Source organism: Ascaphus truei, chromosome 21 (genome assembly GCF_040206685.1).
Source record: "Ascaphus truei isolate aAscTru1 chromosome 21, aAscTru1.hap1, whole genome shotgun sequence".
In the NCBI taxonomy this organism is placed as follows: domain Eukaryota; kingdom Metazoa; phylum Chordata; class Amphibia; order Anura; family Ascaphidae; genus Ascaphus; species Ascaphus truei.
Genome location: NC_134503.1, coordinates 9177304 through 9203219, shown reverse-complemented (window position 1 = coordinate 9203219; position 25916 = coordinate 9177304).

Sequence of the window (25916 nt, the reverse complement as noted above, 5' to 3'; positions counted from 1 at the left end):
TTGCTGCTTTAATAACGACACTAATCTCCTTTCTTAGGCTGCACACCCCCAGGAAGAAGATCCCTCTTGGGATCAAAACGTCAGATTTTTGTGTCTGTTTCAATACATTATTTTGCTGACTTACCTCTGAGTGCTGTCTCTCTTTGCTGTTCTGCTGCCCTGCTGGATGGCTCAACTCCAGTCCTCAAGCGCCCCACCCCCCTCCCCCCCCAACAGGTCAGGTTTTCAGGATATCCCAGCTTCAGCACAGGTGGCTCAATCAGTCTCTGCTTCAGCACAGGTTGCTCAAGTCAAAGATTGCGCCCTTGATTTAGCCATCTGTGCTAAAGCAGAGACTGATGGAGCCACCTGTGCTGAAGCAGGGATAACCTGAAAACCTTATATGTTGGAGGGGGCGGGGGGGGGGGTAGTTGAGGACTGCATCGAGCACCCTTGTTTTAGGGCACAGCTGAGCCCCACAGTGTCAACGCGAAGACGAAAATGAAGCTGTGTTCAACATGTCTAACTTCTATGTGCCTGTATCACATCTACATCCTTGTTGATTCGCACTGCTTGATACAGCAAGAGGAATAACACGAACACGAGGCAGCTGTGCACCATGGAAACCCACTAGTACTTTACATGACAAAAATAGGCTTTGTTTTGGAGGATTGAAAGTGTATACAGTACTAATATTCAGTATTGTAATATAGTGTTGTATATGTCAGAGGTACTAAGACCGGAGGGAGATGGGGAAATATTCCCCCTGAATGTTCAGTGCTGTTTTTAAAAGTGTCGGGGAAAATAAAATCTTGCAAAGCCACAATCTGCAGTAGATGAAAAGAACCCCTTTCTGTTCTGTGCCCAGCTCGGGCAACACGAGAAGTTTAGTTAAAGAAAAGAGCAGGGTCCCATAGTAACTGGGACTCAATACCAAATGGTGAAGGGAAACTCAGTGTGTATAATTAAAGTTAACCATTATTAATCTGCTAAACTAGAACTAACAATACATGTGTCAAAAAAAAGGCCAAGCGGTCATTACAATTTTACACAACTAGGCCGAGCTCATACACACCGCTTGCTTGCGAGAGTGCGAGCTCCATCTGTGCCGCGCTGCTGTAGCACAGGCGATCTGTGCTCATAGCGTTGCAGGCCCTGGGGGGGGGGGGAGGCGTGGCGGACGCGTCACACAGCTGGGTCGCCCTCATTGGCTGACCCAGCTCTTGTGATGCTGACGTCATGTGGCAGCCAGCTGAAAAGACAACATGTATTGACTCCTCAAAACGCTGCCGTATCAACGCGCCGCTTCGGCCGCAGGCGCGCATGCAGCTTGATAACACATATGCGAGAGTGCTTGTCGTGCACGCGCACTCACGCAGCAGCTGGGTAAGTACGAGCTCGGCCGTGGCAGGGTGGAATGTATTTGGCGCCGTCTGTAGTGCGTAAAATGCAAATGAAACATGTCTCTCCAGAAGTGGAAGCCAGACTGGTATACTAATGTACCCCCTATTTAAGCAAAGAGCCCATTCTGCCTTTAATGCCGCGAAACACAGTGTACTACATTTTGTTTCTTATAGGATTGAAGCAGGAGGTCTCAGGAGCTGAATCCCATTAACTTCAGCTTCGGGGACCCCCTGCATCCAGAGATACCTCCGTAGCGGTGCTGGTATCTTTGTGGAGTTTAAATATCCAGGTCACGCAGGCCAATAGGAAGCTTCAAGGGATGACGCCATGGTTCCCTATTTGCCCACGTGTTGCAGGACATTTAATCGCTGCCATTTTGTTAGCCACATAAGCTCCCTGGCTGCAGAGATATACTGGCACCTCCTATGGTGGTAAGTATCTCTGGAAGCAGGGGGTCCCCATAGCTGAAATTAATGGGGTTCAGCTCTGGAGACCTCCTGCGTCAGTCCTGGAACATAAAATATCTCAAAAAGGAGAGTCTTGTGACTGATGCATCCGGGTGGAGAAATAGAATAGAAAAGGGGAAGGGGAGAGGAGAGAAAAAGGAGGGGGGGGGTAACAATAGTGTGATATGGTTTTGATGATGAAATGACATTGAGTTGAATTTAAAAAAAATATAGTAAGTATTATCTAATAGAACAAAACTGATTTATTTAAAAACACACATGAAGGATATTGCATGGATTGTCTCTTTAAGTTGCCTCCTGTGTGTGACCAGCTGTCTATTTGCTATTGGGCACATCATTGCAGGGTCTTTAAAGTGATTGATTGTCAATTTTTTTAAATATTTTCCCCCATTGTTGCGAACATAGCACAGCCCTATTAGTTACAGTGTCTGATAAAACAGCTCCTATAATCCAATCCTGTGCCTCCCTCTTATATATTCTCTCCCTATACTGCGCAGAGCAGCTATGCAGAATGATGTCCTGTGAGACTGAAGTTGGAAGCAGGCTGTGCGTGGGTGACAGGCAGCTCTGGCTGACAAGTGTCTTCTGTTCTATTACAAATGCGTGACACGTCACTGAGTACGTCTCCTGATTGAAGCCTCTTCACCTTGGAGCTGACAGGCAAAACTAAAAAGATGTGACAGATAGTAAAAATAAATAAAAACAAAATAAAACAGAAGTTATTTCCTTGGTGTGTGAGCCTGCGATGCGTGGCTTTAGGATGTGTGTGCCTGCGATGCGTGGCTTTAGGATGTGTGACCCTGCGATGCGTGGCTTTAGGATGTGTGTGCCTGCAATGCGTGGCTTTAGGATGTGTGACCCTGCGATGCGTGGCTTTAGGATGTGTGTGCCTGCAATGCGTGGCTTTAGGATGTGTGACCCTGCGATGCGTGGCTTTAGGATGTGTGTGCCTGCAATGCGTGGCTTTAGGATGTGTGTGCCTGCGATGCGTGGCTTTAGGATGTGTGAGCCTGCGATGCGTGGCTTTAGGATGTGTGACCCTGCGATGCGTGGCTTTAGGATGTGTGACCCTGCGATGTGTGGCTTTAGGATGTGTGAGCCTCCGATGCGTGGCTTTAGGCTGTGTGTGCCTGCGATGCGTGGCTTTAGGATGTGTGTGCCTGCGATGCGTGGCTTTAGGATGTGTGAGCCTGCGATGCGTGGCTTTAGGATGTGCGAGCCTGCGATACGTGGCTTTAGGATGTGTGAGCCTCCGATGCGTGGCTTTAGGATGTGTGACCCTGCGATGCGTGGCTTTAGGATGTGTGAGCCTGCGATGCGTGGCTTTAGGATGTGTGTGCCTCCGATGCGTGGCTTTAGGATGTGTGAGCCTCCGATGCGTGGCTTTAGGATGTGTGAGCCTGCGATGCGTGGCTTTAGGATGTGTGAGCCTGCGATGCGTGGCGTTAGGATGTGTGACCCTGCGATACGTGGCTTTAGGATGTGTGAGCCTGCGATGCGTGGCTTTAGGATGTGTGAGCCTGCGATGCGTGGCTTTAGGATGTGTGAGCCTGCGATGCGTGGCTTTAGGATGTGTGAGCCTCCGATGCGTGGCTTTAGGATGTGTGAGCCTCCGATGCGTGGCTTTAGGATGTGTGACCCTGCGATGCGTGGCTTTAGGATGTGTGAGCCTGCGATGCGTGGCTTTAGGATGTGTGAGCCTCCGATGCGTGGCTTTAGGATGTGTGACCCTGCGATGCGTGGCTTTAGGATGTGTGACCCTGCGATGCGTGGCTTTAGGATGTGCGAGCCTGCGATGCGTGGCTTTAGGATGTGTGACCCTGCGATGCGTGGCTTTAGGATGTGTGAGCCTCCGATGCGTGGCGTTAGGATGTGTGTGCCTGCGATGCGTGGCTTTAGGATGTGTGTGCCTGCGATGCGTGGCTTTAGGATGTGTGGCTTTAGGATGTGTGACCCTGCGATGTGTGGCTTTAGGATGTGTGAGCCTCCGATGCGTGGCTTTAGGATGTGTGTGCCTGCGATGCGTGGCTTTAGGATGTGTGAGCCTGCGATGCGTGGCTTTAGGATGTGTGACCCTGCGATGCGTGGCTTTAGGATGTGTGACCCTGCGATGCGTGGCTTTAGGATGTGTGACCCTGCGATGCGTGGCTTTAGGATGTGTGGCTTTAGGATGTGTGAGCCTGCGATGCGTGGCGTTAGGATGTGTGAGCCTGCGATGCGTGGCTTTAGGATGTGTGACCCTGCGATGCGTGGCTTTAGGATGTGTGGCTTTAGGATGTGTGACCCTGCGATGTGTGGCTTTAGGATGTGTGAGCCTCCGATGCGTGGCTTTAGGATGTGTGTGCCTGCGATGCGTGGCTTTAGGATGTGTGTGCCTGCGATGCGTGGCTTTAGGATGTGTGACCCTGCGATGCGTGGCTTTAGGATGTGTGACCCTGCGATGCGTGGCTTTAGGATGTGTGTGCCTGCAATGCGTGGCTTTAGGATGTGTGACCCTGCGATGCGTGGCTTTAGGATGTGTGTGCCTGCAATGCGTGGCTTTAGGATGTGTGTGCCTGCGATGCGTGGCTTTAGGATGTGTGAGCCTGCGATGCGTGGCTTTAGGATGTGTGGCTTTAGGATGTGTGACCCTGCGATGTGTGGCTTTAGGATGTGTGAGCCTCCGATGCGTGGCTTTAGGATGTGTGTGCCTGCGATGCGTGGCTTTAGGATGTGTGTGCCTGCGATGCGTGGCTTTAGGATGTGTGAGCCTGCGATGCGTGGCTTTAGGATGTGTGACCCTGCGATGCGTGGCTTTAGGATGTGTGTGCCTGCGATGCGTGGCTTTAGGATGTGTGAGCCTCCGATGCGTGGCTTTAGGATGTGTGAGCCTCCGATGCGTGGCTTTAGGATGTGTGACCCTGCGATGCGTGGCTATAGGATGTGTGAGCCTCCGATGCGTGGCTTTAGGATGTGTGACCCTGCGATGCGTGGCTTTAGGATGTGTGTGCCTGCGATGCGTGGCGTTAGGATGTGTGACCCTGCGATACGTGGCTTTAGGATGTGTGAGCCTGCGATGCGTGGCTTTAGGATGTGTGAGCCTGCGATGCGTGGCTTTAGGATGTGTGAGCCTGCGATGCGTGGCTTTAGGATGTGTGAGCCTCCGATGCGTGGCTTTAGGATGTGTGAGCCTCCGATGCGTGGCTTTAGGATGTGTGACCCTGCGATGCGTGGCCTTAGGATGTGTGAGCCTGTGATGCGTGGCTTTAGGATGTGTGAGCCTCCGATGCGTGGCTTTAGGATGTGTGAGCCTGCGATGCGTGGCTTTCGGATGTGTGGCTTTAGGATGTGTGAGCCTCCGATGCGTGGCTTTAGGATGTGTGACCCTGCGATGCGTGGCTTTAGGATGTGTGACCCCGCGATGCGTGGCTTTAGGATGTGTGGCTTTAGGATGTGCGAGCCTGCGATGCGTGGCGTTAGGATGTGTGAGCCTGCGATGCGTGGCTTTAGGATGTGTGGCGTTAGGATGTGTGACCCTGCGATGCGTGGCTTTAGGATGTGTGACCCTGCGATGCGTGGCTTTAGGATGTGTGACCCTGCGTTGCGTGGCTTTAGGATGTGTGAGCCTGCGATGCGTGGCTTTAGGATGTGTGAGCCTGCGATGCGTGGCTTTAGGATGTGTGACCCTGCGATGCGTGGCTTTAGGATGTGTGACCCTGCGTTGCGTGGCTTTAGGATGTGTGACCCTGCGATACGTGGCGTTAGGATGTGTGAGCCTGCGATGCGTGGCTTTAGGATGTGTGACCCTGCGTTGCGTGGCTTTAGGATGTGTGAGCCTGCGATGCGTGGCTTTAGGATGTGTGGCGTTAGGATGTGTGAGCCTGCGATGCGTGGCTTTAGGATGTGTGAGCCTGCGATACGTGGCTTTAGGATGTGTGAGCCTGCGATGCGTGGCTTTAGGATGTGTGAGCCTGCTATACGTGGCTTTAGGATGTGTGAGCCTGCGATACGTGGCTTTAGGATGTGTGAGCCTGCGATGCGTGGCTTTAGGATGTGTGAGCCTGCGATGCGTGGCTTTAGGATGTGTGAGCCTGCGATGCGTGGCTTTAGGATGTGTGAGCCTGCGATGCGTGGCTTTAGGATGTGTGAGCCTGCGATACGTGGCTTTAGGATGTGTGAGCCTGCGATACGTGGCTTTAGGATGTGTGACCCTGCGATGCGTGGCTTTAGGATGTGTGAGCCTGCGATGCGTGGCTTTAGGATGTGTGAGCCTGCGATGCGTGGCTTTAGGATGTGTGGCTTTAGGATGTGCGAGCCTGCGATGCGTGGCTTTAGGATGTGTGAGCCTGCGATGCATGGCTTTAGGATGTGTGACCCTGCGATGCGTGGCTTTAGGATGTGCGACCCTGCGATGCGTGGCTTTAGGATGTGTGGCTTTAGGATGTGTGAGCCTGCGATGCGTGGCTTTAGGATGTGTGAGCCTGCGATGCGTGGCTTTAGGATGTGTGAGCCTGCGATGCGTGGCTTTAGGATGTGTGACCCTGCGATGCGTGGCTTTAGGATGTGTGAGCCTGCGATGCGTGGCTTTAGGATGTGTGACCCTGCGATGCGTGGCTTTAGGATGTGTGACCCTGCGATGCGTGGCTTTAGGATGTGTGAGCCTGCGATGCGTGGCTTTAGGATGTGTGAGCCTGCGATGCGTGGCTTTAGGATGTGTGACCCTGCGATGCGTGGCTTTAGGATGTGTGGCTTTAGGATGTGCGAGCCTGCGATGCGTGGCTTTAGGATGTGTGGCTTTAGGATGTGTGACCCTGCGATGCGTGGCTTTAGGATGTGTGGCTTTAGGATGTGCGAGCCTGCGATGCGTGGCTTTAGGATGTGTGGCTTTAGGATGTGTGACCCTGCGATGCGTGGCTTTAGGATGTGTGGCTTTAGGATGTGTGAGCCTGCGATGCGTGGCGTTAGGATGTGTGAGCCTGCGATGCGTGGCTTTAGGATGTGTGACCCTGCGATGCGTGGCTTTAGGATGTGTGACCCTGCGATGCGTGGCTTTAGGATGTGTGGCTTTAGGATGTGTGAGCCTGCGATGCGTGGCGTTAGGATGTGTGAGCCTGCGATGCGTGGCTTTAGGATGTGTGAGCCTGCGATGCGTGGCTTTAGGATGTGTGAGCCTGCGATACGTGGCTTTAGGATGTGTGAGCCTGCGATGCGTGGCTTTAGGATGTGTGAGCCTGCGGTGCGTGGCGTTAAGATGTGTGAGCCTGCGGTGCGTGGCGTTAGGATGTGTGAGCCTGCGATGCGTGGCCTTAGGATGTGTGTGCCTGCAATGCGTGGCTTTAGGATGTGTGAGCCTGCGATGCGTGGCTTTAGGATGTGTGAGCCTGCGATGCGTGGCTTTAGGATGTGTGACCCTGCGTTGCGTGGCTTTAGGATGTGTGAGCCTGCGATGCGTGGCTTTAGGATGTGTGAGCCTGCGATGCGTGGCTTTAGGATGTGTGACCCTGCGATGCGTGGCTTTAGGATGTGTGAGCCTGCGATGCGTGGCCTTAGGATGTGTGACCCTGCGATACGTGGCTTTAGGATGTGTGAGCCTGCGTTGCGTGGCTTTAGGATGCGTGAGCCTGCGATGCGTGGCTTTAGGATGTGTGGCTTTAGGATGTGTGACCCTGCGATGCGTGGCTTTAGGATGTGTGTGCCTGCGATGCGTGGCTTTAGGATGTGTGAGCCTGCGATGCGTGGCTTTAGGATGTGTGAGCCTGCGATACGTGGCTTTAGGATGTGTGAGCCTGCGATGCGTGGCCTTAGGATGTGTGACCCTGCGATACGTGGCTTTAGGATGTGTGAGCCTGTCATGCGTGGCTTTAGGATGTGTGGCTTTAGGATGTGTGACCCTGCGATGCGTGGCTTTAGGATGTGTGTGCCTGCGATGCGTGGCTTTAGGATGTGTGAGCCTGCGATACGTGGCTTTAGGATGTGTGTGCCTGCGATGCGTGGCTTTAGGATGTGTGAGCCTCCGATGCGTGGCTTTAGGATGTGTGGCTTTAGGATGTGCGAGCCTGCGATGCGTGGCTTTAGGATGTGTGGCTTTAGGATGTGTGACCCTGCGATGCGTGGCTTTAGGATGTGTGTGCCTGCGATGCGTGGCTTTAGGATGTGTGAGCCTGCGATACGTGGCTTTAGGATGTGTGTGCCTGCGATGCGTGGCTTTAGGATGTGTGGCTTTAGGATGTGCGAGCCTGCGATGCGTGGCTTTAGGATGTGTGACCCTGCGATGCGTGGCTTTAGGATGTGTGACCCTGCGATGCGTGGCTTTAGGATGTGTGACCCTGCGATGCGTGGCTTTAGGATGTGTGGCTTTAGGATGTGTGAGCCTGCGATGCGTGGCTTTAGGATGTGTGAGCCTGCGATGCGTGGCTTTAGGATGTGTGAGCCTGCGATGCGTGGCTTTAGGATGTGTGACCCTGCGATGCGTGGCTTTAGGATGTGTGACCCTGCGATGCGTGGCTTTAGGATGTGTGAGCCTGCGATGCGTGGCTTTAGGATGTGTGAGCCTCCGATGCGTGGCTTTAGGATGTGTGACCCTGCGATGCGTGGCTTTAGGATGTGTGACCCTGCGATGCGTGGCTTTAGGATGTGTGGCTTTAGGATGTGCGAGCCTGCGATGCGTGGCTTTAGGATGTGTGGCTTTAGGATGTGTGACCCTGCGATGCGTGGCTTTAGGATGTGTGGCTTTAGGATGTGTGAGCCTGCGATGCGTGGCGTTAGGATGTGTGAGCCTGCGATGCGTGGCTTTAGGATGTGTGACCCTGCGATGCGTGGCTTTAGGATGTGTGACCCTGCGATGCGTGGCTTTAGGATGTGTGGCTTTAGGATGTGTGAGCCTGCGATGCGTGGCGTTAGGATGTGTGAGCCTGCGATGCGTGGCTTTAGGATGTGTGAGCCTGCGATGCGTGGCTTTAGGATGTGTGAGCCTGCGATACGTGGCTTTAGGATGTGTGAGCCTGCGATGCGTGGCTTTAGGATGTGTGAGCCTGCGGTGCGTGGCGTTAAGATGTGTGAGCCTGCGGTGCGTGGCGTTAGGATGTGTGAGCCTGCGATGCGTGGCCTTAGGATGTGTGTGCCTGCAATGCGTGGCTTTAGGATGTGTGAGCCTGCGATGCGTGGCTTTAGGATGTGTGAGCCTGCGATGCGTGGCTTTAGGATGTGTGACCCTGCGTTGCGTGGCTTTAGGATGTGTGAGCCTGCGATGCGTGGCTTTAGGATGTGTGAGCCTGCGATGCGTGGCTTTAGGATGTGTGACCCTGCGATGCGTGGCTTTAGGATGTGTGAGCCTGCGATGCGTGGCCTTAGGATGTGTGACCCTGCGATACGTGGCTTTAGGATGTGTGAGCCTGCGTTGCGTGGCTTTAGGATGCGTGAGCCTGCGATGCGTGGCTTTAGGATGTGTGGCTTTAGGATGTGTGACCCTGCGATGCGTGGCTTTAGGATGTGTGTGCCTGCGATGCGTGGCTTTAGGATGTGTGAGCCTGCGATGCGTGGCTTTAGGATGTGTGAGCCTGCGATACATGGCTTTAGGATGTGTGAGCCTGCGATGCGTGGCTTTAGGATGTGTGACCCTGCGATGCGTGGCCTTAGGATGTGTGACCCTGCGATACGTGGCTTTAGGATGTGTGAGCCTGTCATGCGTGGCTTTAGGATGTGTGGCTTTAGGATGTGTGACCCTGCGATGCGTGGCTTTAGGATGTGTGTGCCTGCGATGCGTGGCTTTAGGATGTGTGAGCCTGCGATACGTGGCTTTAGGATGTGTGTGCCTGCGATGCGTGGCTTTAGGATGTGTGAGCCTCCGATGCGTGGCTTTAGGATGTGTGGCTTTAGGATGTGCGAGCCTGCGATGCGTGGCTTTAGGATGTGTGGCTTTAGGATGTGTGAGCCTGCGATACGTGGCTTTAGGATGTGTGTGCCTGCGATGCGTGGCTTTAGGATGTGTGACCCTGCGATGCGTGGCTTTAGGATGCGTGAGCCTGCGATGCGTGGCTTTAGGATGTGTGAGCCTGCGATGCGTGGCTTTAGGATGTGTGACCCTGCGATGCGTGGCTTTAGGATGTGTGAGCCTCCGATGCGTGGCTTTAGGATGTGTGACCCTGCGATGCGTGGCTTTAGGATGTGTGACCCTGCGATGCGTGGCTTTAGGATGCGTGAGCCTGCGATGCGTGGCTTTAGGATGTGTGAGCCTGCGATGCGTGGCTTTAGGATGTGTGACCCTGCGATGCGTGGCTTTAGGATGTGTGAGCCTCCGATGCGTGGCTTTAGGATGTGTGACCCTGCGATGCGTGGCTTTAGGATGTGTGAGCCTCCGATGCGTGGCTTTAGGATGTGTGAGCCTCCGATGCGTGGCTTTAGGATGTGTGGCTTTAGGATGTGCGAGCCTGCGATGCGTGGCTTTAGGATGTGTGGCTTTAGGATGTGTGACCCTGCGATGCGTGGCTTTAGGATGTGTGTGCCTGCGATGCGTGGCTTTAGGATGCGTGAGCCTGCGATGCGTGGCTTTAGGATGTGTGAGCCTGCGATGCGTGGCTTTAGGATGTGTGAGCCTGCGATGCGTGGCTTTAGGATGTGTGACCCTGCGATACGTGGCTTTAGGATGTGTGACCCTGCGATGCGTGGCTTTAGGATGTGTGTGCCTGCGATGCGTGGCTTTAGGATGTGTGACCCTGCGTTGCATGGCTTTAGGATGTGTGGCTTTAGGATGTGTGACCCTGCGATGCGTGGCTTTAGGATGTGTGAGCCTGCGATGCGTGGCTTTAGGATGTGTGTGCCTGCGATGCGTGGCTTTAGGATGTGTGAGCCTGCGATGCGTGTCTTTAGGATGTGTGAGCCTGCGATGCGTGGCTTTAGGATGTGCGAGCCTGCGATGCGTGGCGTTAGGATGTGCGAGCCTGCGATACGTGGCTTTAGGATGTGTGAGCCTGCGATACGTGGCTTTAGGATGTGTGAGCCTGCGATGCGTGGCTTTAGGATGTGTGAGCCTGCGATACGTGGCTTTAGGATGTGTGAGCCTGCGATGCGTGGCTTTAGGATGTGTGAGCCTGCGATACGTGGCTTTAGGATGTGTGAGCCTGCGATACGTGGCTTTAGGATGTGTGAGCCTGCGATACGTGGCGTTAGGATGTGTGAAAGGCCCAGCTAGCAAATAGCTACAAACGCTTTTAAAAAGTCTGCAGGGTGCAGACACCACTCCAGGGACTTTCAAAGCACCGATTAATTTTTGCACATCAAAAAGAAGGCTGCCCACCCTTAATGCAATTTAATGGACCTGAGATCATAGTGTTTATTCATTTAGAACCACATGATCTTAGAAAGAGCACAAGTGTATAGGAGAAACAGCGGGGTTGCAGATTAACCCCTCTGGCAACAACTGTAGCTGCTTTTAATAGTTACATGGTCGATGTTAAGATCAACCAAAATTCGGGGGTTGACTTTTTAAACCTTAATCCCATTGCACAGTGGGAAATGAAGTCCGGATCCTCAGTAGGGAAAGCATTAATTGTTTCAAGTGTTTACAAGCCAGGACTGGAAAATTCAGCCCTTTAAATTATATTATTCTGCTAGAAACAATTACAATGATGCATGTGTCTCCATCGCTTTAGTCCGGGAGAAGTGTGGCTTCCTTGTGGGCTGTGATTGCTTGTAAAGGACTGACGGAGAGCCCGCGATAAAAGTAATGATGTGCACGGAGCTTTCTTTATCTCACGTCTCCTCTTCACGTGTGCCACGATAACTGTTGTCATGCTGCAGGGACTACATCATATTATACACAGAAACATAGCAATTCAGGCAAGATAATGGGCCATAGTTACTAAGCAAGTTTCTGCCAGCGGGCCACCATCCCATCCTGGAAGACCAAACTATAGCTCATTCAGGTCGGCTGCTTTAAGTTGTCTCTCAATGACAGAAGGTGCCTTACAGTAGAAGACTGCTATGTAAAGGTGGGCCAATGTCCTTTTGGTTCTTAACCCCTTATGATTTCCTTAGCACTGTCGGCTGTTATTCTCTATCTTCTTTTAATTCTTATCCTTGCCATTATATGCTTCATACCCCATTGTTATAGTATAGTGCAAATGAAACTATGACTTGTGAGCACATCCAAATTGCAGACCTGCCTGGGACGTATGAATGTGCTCACAAGTGGCATTCTTATTTGCGTTACACTGTGCGCTGGAGGGTTTTTATCACCTTTATCACCATAACTTATTTAACGTGTGGTTGAAACCTATTCCAGCTTCACATGGCAAAGCCAGTAACCAACCTCCCACTGATGAGACCCAAAAGGGATGAAACAGCTGTCTGTGAGCAGGTTTACTGGCTGTGCACTTCTTTAACTCAAGCTGTGCTGAAAAGCTCTGTAATGCGGTAGGCATAAGCTTGTAGGGGTCCGTGTTAAAATGGACATGAAGTTAAAGGTGACACTGTGTGCGCTCATTTGCATCTCATTACCCAGAATCCCTTGCTGCAGTGGAAGCACGGTATGCGGAGAGATAATGGGGAAGGGCAGGGGTTGCAGAGCTGTCTGGGACGTGTGAGTGCGCTCACAAGTGATCCTTGCATTTGCTGTACGCTAAAATGGACGGAAGTCCATCAACAGGAATATCCAATCCCTTGCGTTCAAGTGTCTGCCGGTGGAATATATTGGCAGCTATTGTTACGGGTGCGGCTGAAGTTACGCAGGCTGTTTCTTCGGGAGTTCGGAGAAGCGTTGCATGTGCCCTGCTGTGTCAGACTAATTTATTATCTGAATGTGAAAGAAATAACCGTACAGTTAAATCAGCCCAGAGTCACACCGCAGCACCCTGCACACTGCCAGAACTAATTGCATATTGATTCGGAAAGTGTTTCTGTTTCCAAGCGATATTTTCATTTTGATGAACCTACTAATGTTCTGTTTTTATTCCTCCTCACCGCCACGTTCCCCCGTTCTCTTCCATCGCCCACAAAGCTATGAAGTCTCAGGGCTGTGGACCAGGTTTAGTTTAGGAAGACAGAGATGGATGAGGGGCTGGGAGGCTAAAAAGAAAAACATGTTCCGGATACATTTTAGGGGGGAAGAGGACTTGGGGGGGGGGGGCTGGCTCAACTCCAGTCCTCAAGACCTCCCCAACGAGTCAGGTTTTAAGGATATCCCTGCTTCAGCACGGATGTCTCAACTGAGCCACTGATTGAGATACCTGTGCTGAAGCAGGGATATCCGTCAGGTTTTAAGAATATCCCTGCTTCAGCACAGGTGTCTCAATCACTGGCTCAGTCTGAGCCACTGATTGAGACACCTGTGCTGAAGCAGGGATATCCTAAAAACCTGACCAGTTGAGCACCCCTGATTTATAGAAAGATACTGGTTTGTTTGGTAAACAAAATACCACAAGTGTATTAGTAGAAAATATAATGAATATCGTACTTGTTATTTACATAATGCCTTTTAATGCCTAAACACATGACAGTTATAATTTAAAGGTAGTGGTCTGTACTGAGCTTTCTTGATCTGACATGTCTCTTCTTCATGTGTGTAGATTGTCATCATACTGGCAAATACTATATTATACACAGAAACATTACAATAGAGTTAACAGTGCAGCCACCTCTGTTGGGATAATTCTGACTACACATTTCTGGATCTCTAGACTAGGCACTGCTGCTTCCAAAGGAGGAGTAATTATTAGTAACCCCATAAGCAAATAACGTGACCTGCCAAAGATTACAGAGTCACTTGAAGTGGCCAAGACTTGAGTCGAACTGACAATCGTATACACTCATAACCTACATCCTTACCACTACAATACACGTTAAGTTTGAAATACAGCTAATACTGTTTAAATAACGAACAAACATGTTACTGTTTGAACTGGTTTTACTGACCCAACCTGTCTCCAGTGTTTTATAGGATGAGGTAAATGGCAGTAGGGAAGATTCTAGATGTACAGTAAAAGTAGGATAAAGGAGGAGGGGAGGACAAAGAGGTGGTTTCACGAAGATGTTAAGGTCTTTGTGTATATTATATTGGGTGGAGTTTTTAATATAATGTGTTGAATACACACGGCGTCAAGTATTGCAACTGAATTTGCAAAACCTAGGGGTTTATTCTATAACCTCTGAAGCAGACTGTAAGAGACATGTTCAGAGGTACACAAAGGAGACCGTTTAAAGTGAAACTTAAATTAGGCTTTATTGTGCCTGTCCCTTTAACGCAGCAAAAGAAAACCTACTCCACTTTGGAGAATATCTACACATGTAGTCCAGCCCTCTCTAACTGGGTGGTTAGCTAAGCTATTTACCAGCCCCAAATATATATTCATTTATACAGATATACAACAGTCCCAAAAGAAAGTCTTATCTGTTTCTTGTAGCTGTAGGGGAAGGCCTCTTTGCTCTCCTGGGTTAGCACCCTTGTGTGCTAGGGCAATGTCTGTCCAGGTACAGAGGTCTGCTCCCCTTTGTCTTGCTGTCAGCCTGTAGTCTCTTTGCAGCTCAAGACATCTGTCCTTCCTTGGTTCAGCCCCCAATTGTGAGACTAAGGAATCCCCTTCCTGTCTCAGAACAGGCTATTTCTAAGAGAGCTCTAATCAGCCAGGGGGAGTTGGTTAATTGCTGGTATGCAATTAACCAGCACACTGCTGGATTAGAGGCAAGCTTCTTTAACAGGAATAAGTCCCTGTTACACAGTCGATCAAGCCATTTTAGGTCAACATTTCCAATTGACTTCACTGGCCAATAACAGCCCGGTTAGCCGCTTCCGCGGATATACAATAAGCCCCTTTGTTAGTCCCATGCCATTGGTTGTGTTTATGTTTAGAGTTGATTCTATATGTATAATTTAGACGACAGACACCAATAATAGTGGTATCCTGCTAACACGTAGAGGGGATTCTGGGATCTAGGGAGAAGATGCTTTCAGTGAAACATGTGGACATTTTTTACAAGTAGCCATATTTATTAACCCTTGCCATTCCCTAAGGCTCATTTTAACCTCAAAGACACCTTAAATGGGCAGTGAGGTGTCTTATAAGCCCCAGAAGGTATCTTATGGCATAGCACCACTAAGTAAATGTTGGGCAAATAGTAGATTTGTAGAAGGAGGTTATTTATAGGCCGCATGTCGTCCACCTTCATTTATCCACCTGTTCCTGATGTAACTGTACTTCGGATAGCAACATCCCCAGCAATTTCAAGTCATGTTTTACCATTTACCTCAAGCAGAATAAGAACTAAATGAATTGTGCTCTGCCTGAGTTACTTGGCAGCCTAATTTATCAGCTTGCAAGGGCACAGCTGTAGGCGAGGCTGCGGTGAAAGACAAAAAGGGAGGGGGGGTGACGCGTCTGCCATTGGTAGACAGGAAAATGCCATTGGAGCAGGGAATAGATAACATTAGGAGCTCTCTCAGGTCCATCTTGTTACTGGAGCCCAGTAATAGACATTGCAAAACAAGCGCAGATGGGATAATGGCTACTTTGGTGCCGAGTATGGGATTCTGGGTAATGCATGGCAGGCTCTTTATCCCTTTTGCTGCCAGAGGGGCGATACGCTGGTCCCTGCGGCAGAGAAGAGGTTAAGAAGAGGGAGAGTTTGCAAAGCATGGGATAAGGGTTTTGTTTGCCAATCCACAATCTATAAATCAGCATTGAAAAGCCCAGCTAAGAACATTTGACAACTTCCTTTCTACTTTACAAGTCTTGTTCATGAGAACACATGAGTCGAAGACATGGGAGCTTCAGAAGCCTCTATTAACACTATTACAATCCACGAAGAGCTGTCTTGTGGCTGCATTAAAACGTATCACAGCTTGCAACAAATCTACACTTCAATGCATTCTTTTATTGGGTTGTTTCTTTTTTTTTTTTTAAGCATTTTTATGTGAAATCACTTTTTTGTGGGCTCCATGGCAACTTTACCCAGCTGGAATCAGTGCTAAATCATTTCTTCCTTCCATATGATCGTATTACAAAAACAGTGTGTATTCTGTGTATTCTATATTACAGTACATGATATACTGTGTGTGTATATATATATATAGTTTTTGACACATTTTGTACACACCATAACTAAACTAAGTATGGTAAAACCTATCCTTGCTTCACTTTTGCAAAGCCAGTATAACCAACCCCACACTGGTGAGACCCATTAAGGTCGAAACGGCTGTCTGTGGGTGGATTTACTGGCTATGCATCTTAACCCTGGCTGTGCTCAAAGCTGTGAAATGCAGCAAGCATAAGCTTATAGGGGACCATGTTAATGGTTTTGAAGCAAGAGGTGGCACTGTGTGCTCATTTGCATGTCATTTCCCAGAATCCCTTGCTGCAGTGGAAGCGCTGTGTGCTGGGTGATAATGGTGAAAGGTGGGTTTGCAGACCTGTCTAAGACATTCAAATGAGCATACAGTAATATTTCCATTTGATATATATATATATATATATATATATATATATATATATATATATATATATATATATATATATGTGTGTGTGTATATATATATGAGTTTGGCTTTCATCCTACTAGGCATCTTCTATTATGATTATAATTATAAAAAATCATTTAGCGGAGTGAAAGATTTCAGCTTTGAATGCACGGACACTTTGTGTTACTAAGTGGGACTTTGGCATCTACAATCATGGCGCTGGTTGAAGACAACAATGCAATGTTCTGAAATGCATTTGAAGGCTTCTGCAGCCCTGACGGGGTTAAATTGATATACCCAGAGCCAGACAGCCTTGTGTTAACAATAGGGAGTCACATCAACCCACTTTCTAATCCATTCGACCATCTGCTTCTAGAAATTATATTTATTTCATACAAGTCTGACAAGTATTACTTGAACTCGCTCTAAGATAATCCCTCATTAGAAGGTTTTTGTTTCTCTTAACTCGTTGAAAGTTAGTCGTACTTATTGCATATAGCAAGTGTTATAGCTCCTCAGTGCTAAGTGTGTTTCACTGCTAGCCAGGTAATCACTCAATTCCATTGAGTTGGGGGGAAAATGACTTATTGCAAAATCAATGTTGACGTCACAGACAACAAGGAATTGCCATGCATAGAAGGTTTGACTTATTTAATTCGGATGCGTTTGATGATCCTGAACCTCTAGACGCCTCCTAATTGGGCGTTGTGGCCTTGGGTTCATGTATTTTAAGAAGATTCCATTACCAAACATCAGACTGTAGATATGACTGTCCTCGTCATCAGTAGGATCTGCTGTCATCATAAAAGCTTCAAGAAACAAAGAAGTCCAGAGCAACATCCAATGTGACAAAAATACACAGTGAAATACCTATATACAGCTTAACCCCGTTATAGCGCGACCCGTTATAACGCAAATTCGGTTATAACGCGGTTTTCACGTGGCTCCCGTTTTTACATTTTTTTTGCACACTGCACACTGCCACACTGCCACACTGCCCACACTACCAGCACACACTCTCACTGCACACACTCTCACTGCACACACTCCCAGCACTCACTGCACACTGCTCACAGCACACACTCTCGCTGCACACTGCTCACAGCACACACTCTCACTGCACACTGCACACACTCTCACTGCACACTGCACACACTCTCACTGCACACTGCACACACTCTCTCTGCACACACTGCACACACTCACTGCACACACTGCACACTCCCAGCACTCACTACACACTGCTCACAGCACACACTCTCACTGCACACTGCACACACTCTCACTGCACACTGCACACACTCCCAGCACTCACTGCACACTGCTCACTGCACACACTCTCACTGCACACTGCACCCTGCACACACTCTCACTGCACACTGCACACTGCACACACTCCCAGCACTCACTGCACACTGCACACACTCTCACTGCACACTGCACACACTCCCAGCACTCACTGCACACTGCACTCACTCTCACTGCACACTCTCACAGCACTCACAGCACACTCTCACAGCACACAGCACTCACAGCACTCACAGCACACTCTCAAAGCAAACAGCACTCACAGCACACAGCACTCACAGCACACAGCACACTCTCACAGCACTCACAGCACACTCTCACAGCACACTCTCACAGCACTCACAGCACACTCTCACAGCACTCACAGCACTACATTGCACAGCACACCACACCTCCCACTCCCCCTCCCTACCTTTGGTGTCGGCTGCTGAGATCGAAGCGGAGCTGGCATCAGGAGGAGGGGGGGTGTCGGGAGAAAGGGGGGGTGTCGGGAGGAGGGGGGGTGTCGGGAGGAGGGGGGGTGTGTTGGGAGGAGGGGGTGGTGTCGGGAGGAGGGGGTGGTGTCGGGAGGAGGGGTGGGGGGTGTCAGGAGGAGGGGTGGGGGGGTGGTGTGGATGCCGGTAAGGGGGGTGAGTGAGGAGCAGGCTGGGACTCGGAGGGCCACGTGGGCTAGGCCCAAAACTGATTATGCCGCGGAGGGCCGGTAGGTTTGGGGGCCTCGGGGGGGGGGGGGGAGGAAGTGGATGCCGGTGGAGGGGGATGGATGCCGGTGGTGGGAGGTAAGGAGCAGGTTGCGGCTGGACTCGGAGGGCCGTTGCTGGGGGACGTGTAGGGCTTCCGGCCACCTCTTCCTTCCTTCCCTCCTTACTCCCTCCCTCCCGATCAGGCGCGCGGCGGCCATTTTTAAAAAAAATTAGCGCGACCCCGGTTTTAGCGCGGTCGGATCGGGTGGCCCCCGAGGACCACGCTATAACGAGGTTTAGCTGTATCTCTTGAAAAAAGGGTCATTTAGTTTAACCCTTTGGCCAAAGCGTATAAGCCTGCGAGCCACTTTCAAGGCATGACCATAATATCGCAGGTCCTAACACTAAGTGGTTAAAATCCTTATTTACCTCTATAATTAGAGGAAGGATGGTCCTGGCATTGAACCTGTCGCAAACAGCTGCATGAAAAGAAAACCTGCTTACATGGACAGTGGGGAGGGGCAAACTTTAAACCCTGGGTGGGAGGAGCCACTAACCTCCAAAACAGCTGAGACCAGCTGGACAAAGTTAACAAACACACAGATACCCAGCAAGTTCTCAGAAACCCCCCAAAATTACCACTATATATATATATATATATATATATATATATATATATATATATATATATATATATATATATATATATATATGTGTATAAGTGGCAAAAGGAGTGCTACTGGGCGTGGCTAATTATAAAAAAAACAACACAGGTTAACTGGCTAAAATCCTTATTTACCTCTATCATTAGGGGAAGGATAGTCCTGGCATTGAAACCTGTCGTAACCAGCTGCATGAAAAGACCTGCGATATTATGGTCATGCCTTGAAAGTGGCTCGCAGAAGGATACTTGCCTCCGTAGTGGTTGCCAGTAGCAGCTCTGGCTGGGCGACCTGAGGTTCTCGTATTGGCTGCTTAAATGTCCCGTGTCACATGGGCCAATAGGAAGACGTGACGTCATCCCTTGTGACGTCTTATTGGCCCCCGTGACCGGGAGATTTAAATAGCACTGAGATACCGGCACCCCGTATGGAGGTATACATCTCGGGAAGTAGGGGGTCCCGGAGGTGAAATGAATCGGGTTCATCATCATAATTTGTTTTATTTTTAAGTAAATACTGGCCTCCACTTAAGGGGGCATCGGAATACTTTACAGTCAGATGGAGAACAACTACAGTTAAATACAATAATTTTGTTACACAAGAGACAGACAGGAAAAGCCAGAGTTATAATAAATGGTTGCATTAAATGAACAAAGGTTATACATTCAGTTTACAGATATTTCATGGACAGTCAGAGATATGATTATGGGCATAAGTAACATTTACAGACAGGATTAACATTGTGTTAGAGAAGTAGGATAGGCCTGCAATGTGTTAGAAGAGGCCCTGCCCCAGTGAGCTTACAATCTATAGGCGGGGTAAGTTGACAACATTTGGTACAGTGGATGAGAAGGTTGGGGAGTTTCAGAAGCAATAGAGCAGCTGCAACATTACCAAACAGCAGCGAATGGCAGCAAACGGTGGACCCCTTTGGCTGCCCTTGGGCTGTCCGCCTTTGGGGCGACGCAAATGTAGACTGAAAGGGTTCTGAATGAATTCAGCTGGGCTTTGAAATTCCTATGTCCAGTCATAAACACTGCAGGGGATGGGGCTGACAGAACACATAGCAGCAAGAAATCCCCGATGTTAACCCTTAGCACGGTGGCTCTGTGCAGAGGAGAGCAATTATTGGGGAGCCCTTTCAGACGTCCATCTATGGGGCAACGCAGATGTAGACGCAATTCAGATCCGGAGACCTCCTGCTTCAATCCTATTTATATAAAAAAAATCAAATGTGTAACTTGGACTGCTCCTTTAGGCACGTTCTATAGTGCCGGGCGCGTGCTGCGCCATGCGCGTGCGCGGAACTTCAGTTGGCTGACGTCAGTCTATAGAAGGGCCGCGCGCGCACGGCAGGGAGAGGGGATCCGACAGACAGCGGCGAAGATGAAGAAATTCATCTTTTCGCGCCGCTACCTGCGCTCAAATTTATGTGTGTATGTGTGTATGCATGGATGTGTGTTTGTATAGGTGTGTGTGTGTGTGTGTGTGTGTGTGTGTGTGTGTGTATAGTGATGTGTGTGTGTGTGTGTGTGTGTGTGTGTGTGTGTGTGTGTGTGTGTGTGTGTGTGTGTGTGTGTGTGTGTGTGTGTGTGTGTGTGTGTGTGTGTGTGTGTGTGTGTGTGTGTGTGTGTTCTAGGACTTACTTTTACTCACACAACCCATGCACACACATATACTCACACATACATACACATATACTCACACAACCCATGCACACACATATACTCACACATACATACACATATACTCACACAACCCATGCACACACATATACTCACACAACCCATGCACACACATATACTCACACATACATACACATATACTCACACAACCCATGCACACACATATACTCACACATACATACACATATACTCACACAACCCATGCACACACATATACTCACACAACCCATGCACACACATATACTCACACATACATACACATATACTCACACAACCCATGCACACACATATACTCACACAACCCATGCACACACATATACTCACACATACACACACATATACTCACACATACACACACATATACTCACACATACACACACATATACTCACACATACACACACATATACTCACACATACACACACATATACTCACACATACACACACATACACACACATATACTCACACATACACACACATATACTCACACATACACACACATATACACACATATACACTAACCTGCAGCTCCCGGCTCTGTATACATGAAAAGCATGCGGCACGTGCACGCGCGTTCGCATAGGAAAGCGCGGTCGCACGCTGTATAGAACAGCCCTTAAAAGGAAGTCCATGTCACCCGACCTGCGGAAGTCACTGCACATTCTGTACACATGCCTTAAAGATTTTATCTTGTGTAAGCCTCGAATTTGGAGGGGTTTTATGACAAAGTTTACTTTTATTATCAAAACCATCTGCACTATTGCTGCGTTTCTACCCCCCTCTCTTCTGAGATCACTGGGACTAGCTGACACCACATCAACCACATTGCCACAGATTTGTGATGTGCCTGATTTCATCACTCCATTGTGAGTACGCTATCCAACGTTTCACTTTACAACGAATGGCATATCCAACGTTTTACAATGCAACCCTACGGGGCGTTTATCGACGCCGGAATGCGTTATCCGACGCTCACCGTCACTGATTAACATGGGACTCGCTTTACAACGGTTTCACTATCCAACGCTACTTCCAGAACGGATTCCGTTGGATAACCGAGGACCGCCTGTATTACAATTGGAGGTTACTGCACTGTTTGGGTACCATACTGTATTTGCAATACTGCTCTATGTAGTTCTTCTTTCTCCCTCTTGGAGAAAGTCGCGGTCCCCTGCTCCCCTTCCTTTTTCGAAATTCCATTTTTGAAGAGACGACAGGAACAAGTCTCTATTCAAGGGTCGAAAGGAATAGTACACTATTTATTGTTATTTTGCTGTATAGCACCACCGTTTGTGTATTTCTATTTTGCACTTTTATGAGAGTTCTTCTTCACTTGGCTCCAATCTATTCACGTTGGATTCACTGACACTCCTTGAGTGTTCACACTGTTAGCGTAGAGCGCCACCTTGGGTTTTTCTGGGTCTGTATTACCTAACTGATACCCTTTCCTGTATAGTGTGCGTAGGGCTCCATCCCCTGGGGGCCTCCTCTGGGCCTTACTCTTTATCCTTTGTGGAGATAACCTAAGACGGACACCGCACTCCTTACTCTGCGCATGCGCGCCTCGACGCTCTGCGCATGCGCGACTCACAAAATGGCCGCCCCCACCTCCCGATCGTGCGGCGCTCCGTGGAACCACTAAACAGCTCCCCCGCACCGGAGGCAGGGTATGGAGACCTCGGCTACACCTAAAACCTCCTCCGTTCTCTTTTCTCTGCAAGTGGGCTTTTTCTCCCTCAAGATAGGAACCTTAAATTATACTGAGCAATTACGGCAGACGCTGACAATACATTATTAGCAGGTTCTCCCTGAGCACAACAGGCAGAACCATAAAGATGTCATATCTTAAAAGGTGTCTAGAATTTATGCCCCGGCTCCTCAGGCCCAAATTTTCCTGTCAAAGTCCCAAAGCAGTCTCTCACTCATCCTTTTTCACCATGAAGGTTGAAAGTCACCGGTGACAGATTGTTGAGCTTTAATGCTGATGACTTACCAAAAATTAATTTTAAAAGGCTTTCTCTCCCCCTTCCACGAATGTATTATTGAAGTTGGCAGCAAGCTGACAGTGGCATAAACAGCTTGGGTGTCAGAAGACTTCCTCTTAATGATTTAGAAAGTTCTGATGTTTTATTTAATTACGACTGATCCCCCTCCCCCCCCCCCATTTTTTTATGGATGGTGGATATCTCTGGGAATAGCAATTATGTCATTAAATGAAATGAAAAGAAAACCGAGGCAGAGTATTCTTTTACGAATAAATCCCCAGCATCATAAATGATTATTGGAGGCTACAGTATGGGTTCACTTAGCAGTTTCACACCGATATTCTTTCAATTAGTTGAGGTTAAATATATTTGATGTTAGAAATGAATAATATGCCATTGCTTTGGAAATGGATCCAGCCTCATATACTTGGACGAGGTGACGGATGCAGTGGTAATTAGCATTATTTTTCCTATCATAATATATGGTTATCTACGTTTATGTCGTTCCCAAGTGTCCGTCCGTTGTCCACGCTTTATATCTCCTTCAAACTTCTTGCTACCCAGTCACGTCGTACATCGTTGCAAGCTCTTTGCAAGGAATTTTCAGGTACAGTACATTGTTGGCGTTTTTCATTTTCTACATTTAGAGCATTTTGTTTTTAATAGTCTCCGCTATCCTATCACCAGCTGTGCTTGTTCTATACTCTGAAAGCGTTATGAAATATATGGGCATGTCCATTCTGAAATTAATTCATCTCACAAGACGTACTCAACCTGGTGATCTTTTGTTGAAAAATGATGTGACACCTAAGCACCAAATAGTTGCTTATTTATAGATGGAGGCAATGGGTTAAGGCAGCGGTGTGGGGCGCGAGATTTTTTGGGAGGGGCGCGGGCGGTTGCAGAAGTCCCGCGCTCTTCCCCAAGGCATTTAAATGAAATGCCGGGGGACCGCACGAGGCCTATCCAACTTCTACTTACCGAGATTCAGCTGGCTTCAGGATGCGTGACCATTTGACGCCACGGGGTAATTTAACGTCACGGTTGCCATGGTTGTGTGACGTGAAATGCCGCCGCGGGTGACGTGAAGTCACACAACCCCGCGGCGTCATTTTACGACGTGTGGGTTAAGGGGAGGGGCAACAATGGAGAGCTGGCACGGGGGGCGCAACAAGAAAAGTTTGCACCCCCTGGGTTAAGGGACCTTCCTTATATTCTTCCTAAATAAGCACTAGTAAGCAATACATTAAATGGTCAAAATATAATGTCATTGTATCTCAATTATGACTTCTACAGTTCTGCAGTGTTTGATGTCTGTTGTTTTGTGGACGGATGCGGCCGCTGAACGCGCTCACGTTTGAGAGCGTAGAGCGGTGACGTCACCACCTCACCTTCACAAATTCAAGAGCAGGAGCGGGGGAAGGGGGGGTTTAAGGGAGAGGGCGTGTCATTGGCATGATCGGGGCTGTGTGTCTGTATCTGTTTGTGTCTATGTGTGGGTCTCTCTGTGTGTGTATGTCTGTGTCTGTGAGTGTGTGACTATGTGTGTGTGTGTCTCTGTGTGTGTGTCCCTCCATTCTCTCCTTACCCCCTCCCTCCATTCTCTCCCTCCCCCCTTCCGTCCATTCTCTCCCTCCCCCTTCCCTCCATTATCTCCCTCCCCCTTCCCTCCATTCTCTCCCTCCCCCTTCCCTCCATTCTCTCCCTCCCCCTTCACTCCTCTCCCTCCCCCCTTCCCTCCATACCTCCCTCCATGCTCTCCTTACCTCCCTCCATTCTCTCCTTCCCCCTCTTCCTTCCATTCTCTCCCTCCCCCTTCCCTCCTCTCCATCCCCCTTCCTTCCATGCTCTCCCTCCCCCTTCCTTCCATTCTCTTCCCCTTCTCTCTCCCCCTTCCCTCTCCCCCTTCCCTCCTCTCTCTCCCCCTTCCCTCCTCTATCCCCCACTTCCCTCCTCTTTATCCCCCCTTCCCTCCTCTCTATCCCCCACTTCCCTCCTCTATCTCCCCCCCTTCCCTCCTCTCTATCCCCCACTTCCCTCCTCTATCTCCCCCCCTTCCCACCTCTCTCTCCTCCTTCCCACCTCTCTCCCTCCCCTATCTTCCCACCTCCTTCCCCCCCTTCCCACCTTTCTCCCTCCCCCCTTTCCCTCCATTCTATCTCCGCTCATCAGATACTGTCTCTCTCTCTCTCTCTCTCTCTCTCTACCCATGCTGTGTCTGTCTCTCTCTCTCCATTCTGTGTCTGTCTCTCTCTCCCCATTCTGTCTGTCTCACACTCCCCATTCGTGTCTGCCCCTCACTCCCCATTCTGTCTGTCTCTCACTTCGTGGGGGGCGCGCCTAGGGGCGTCACAGAGCTGGTTCGCCCTCATTGGGCGAATCGCTCACGTGACCTGCCTGTCGCGCCAAGAAATCAGTTTCAACTGATTTCTTGCGCAACGAGCGACCCCTCCTGCTTGCGCCCGCGCGGTCTGTGGGTGCGACCATGCCTTTAGGCAATGTGATCACGCCCCGCGCAGAGTCTGCAGCAGTATGGACCTGCCCGTAGGCATGAGGAGATCGTCAAATAAGACCATCTGAACACTAGGTGGCACATAAACTTCACATGATTGTGACAAGAATAGGTTTCTAAACGTAACCAACGTCTTGTACTAAGTATGTGGGGAAGTCCCATGTGGGATTGGCATTCATCTTCAGCTGTAATGTGTCTCATGAGACGTTTGGAGTAATTGAATTAACTTCTGGTCCTCCCTGTTGAGTTAGAGAAGGAAATATTAGACTAGAAATGAACGCAAATGCTTTTTGGTTTCCTCTCTCAGGCTGAGCATGATACCAGCACTTTACTAGTTTCATGGTTTCAATTATAAAAATTGATTGGGAACAAGTGAATAATGCGTTATGGAAATTCTGCGCAATGGGCCAAGGAGAAATCGAGTTTCCAGGCAAGGAGTATTTGTGATACCTGTGGATTAGAGGGGCATCCAGGGTCTGTGTGGTTTGGGTTGAGAGTTTAAAAAGTGGCATTATTGTAAGATTTGCTATATTTGTATTCAGCTAGTAATAAACATCTTATACTAGACACAGCAATCCCATTAGAAATCAATTTGAGTTTAACTTGTATAATGTTAGTCTTTTGCCCAAATGAGCATTTTCTGCTCTTTTCTATAAAAAAATAATAACAATAATAAAATAAACATTTTAGTAGCAAAAATCCTGTCACAGTAAATGAAAAAATGTTACGCAAAATAAATATTTCTATAAATCGTGAAACATAAATAATCCAACAGATTTGTTGTCCCAACAACTTTAATTTGCTTT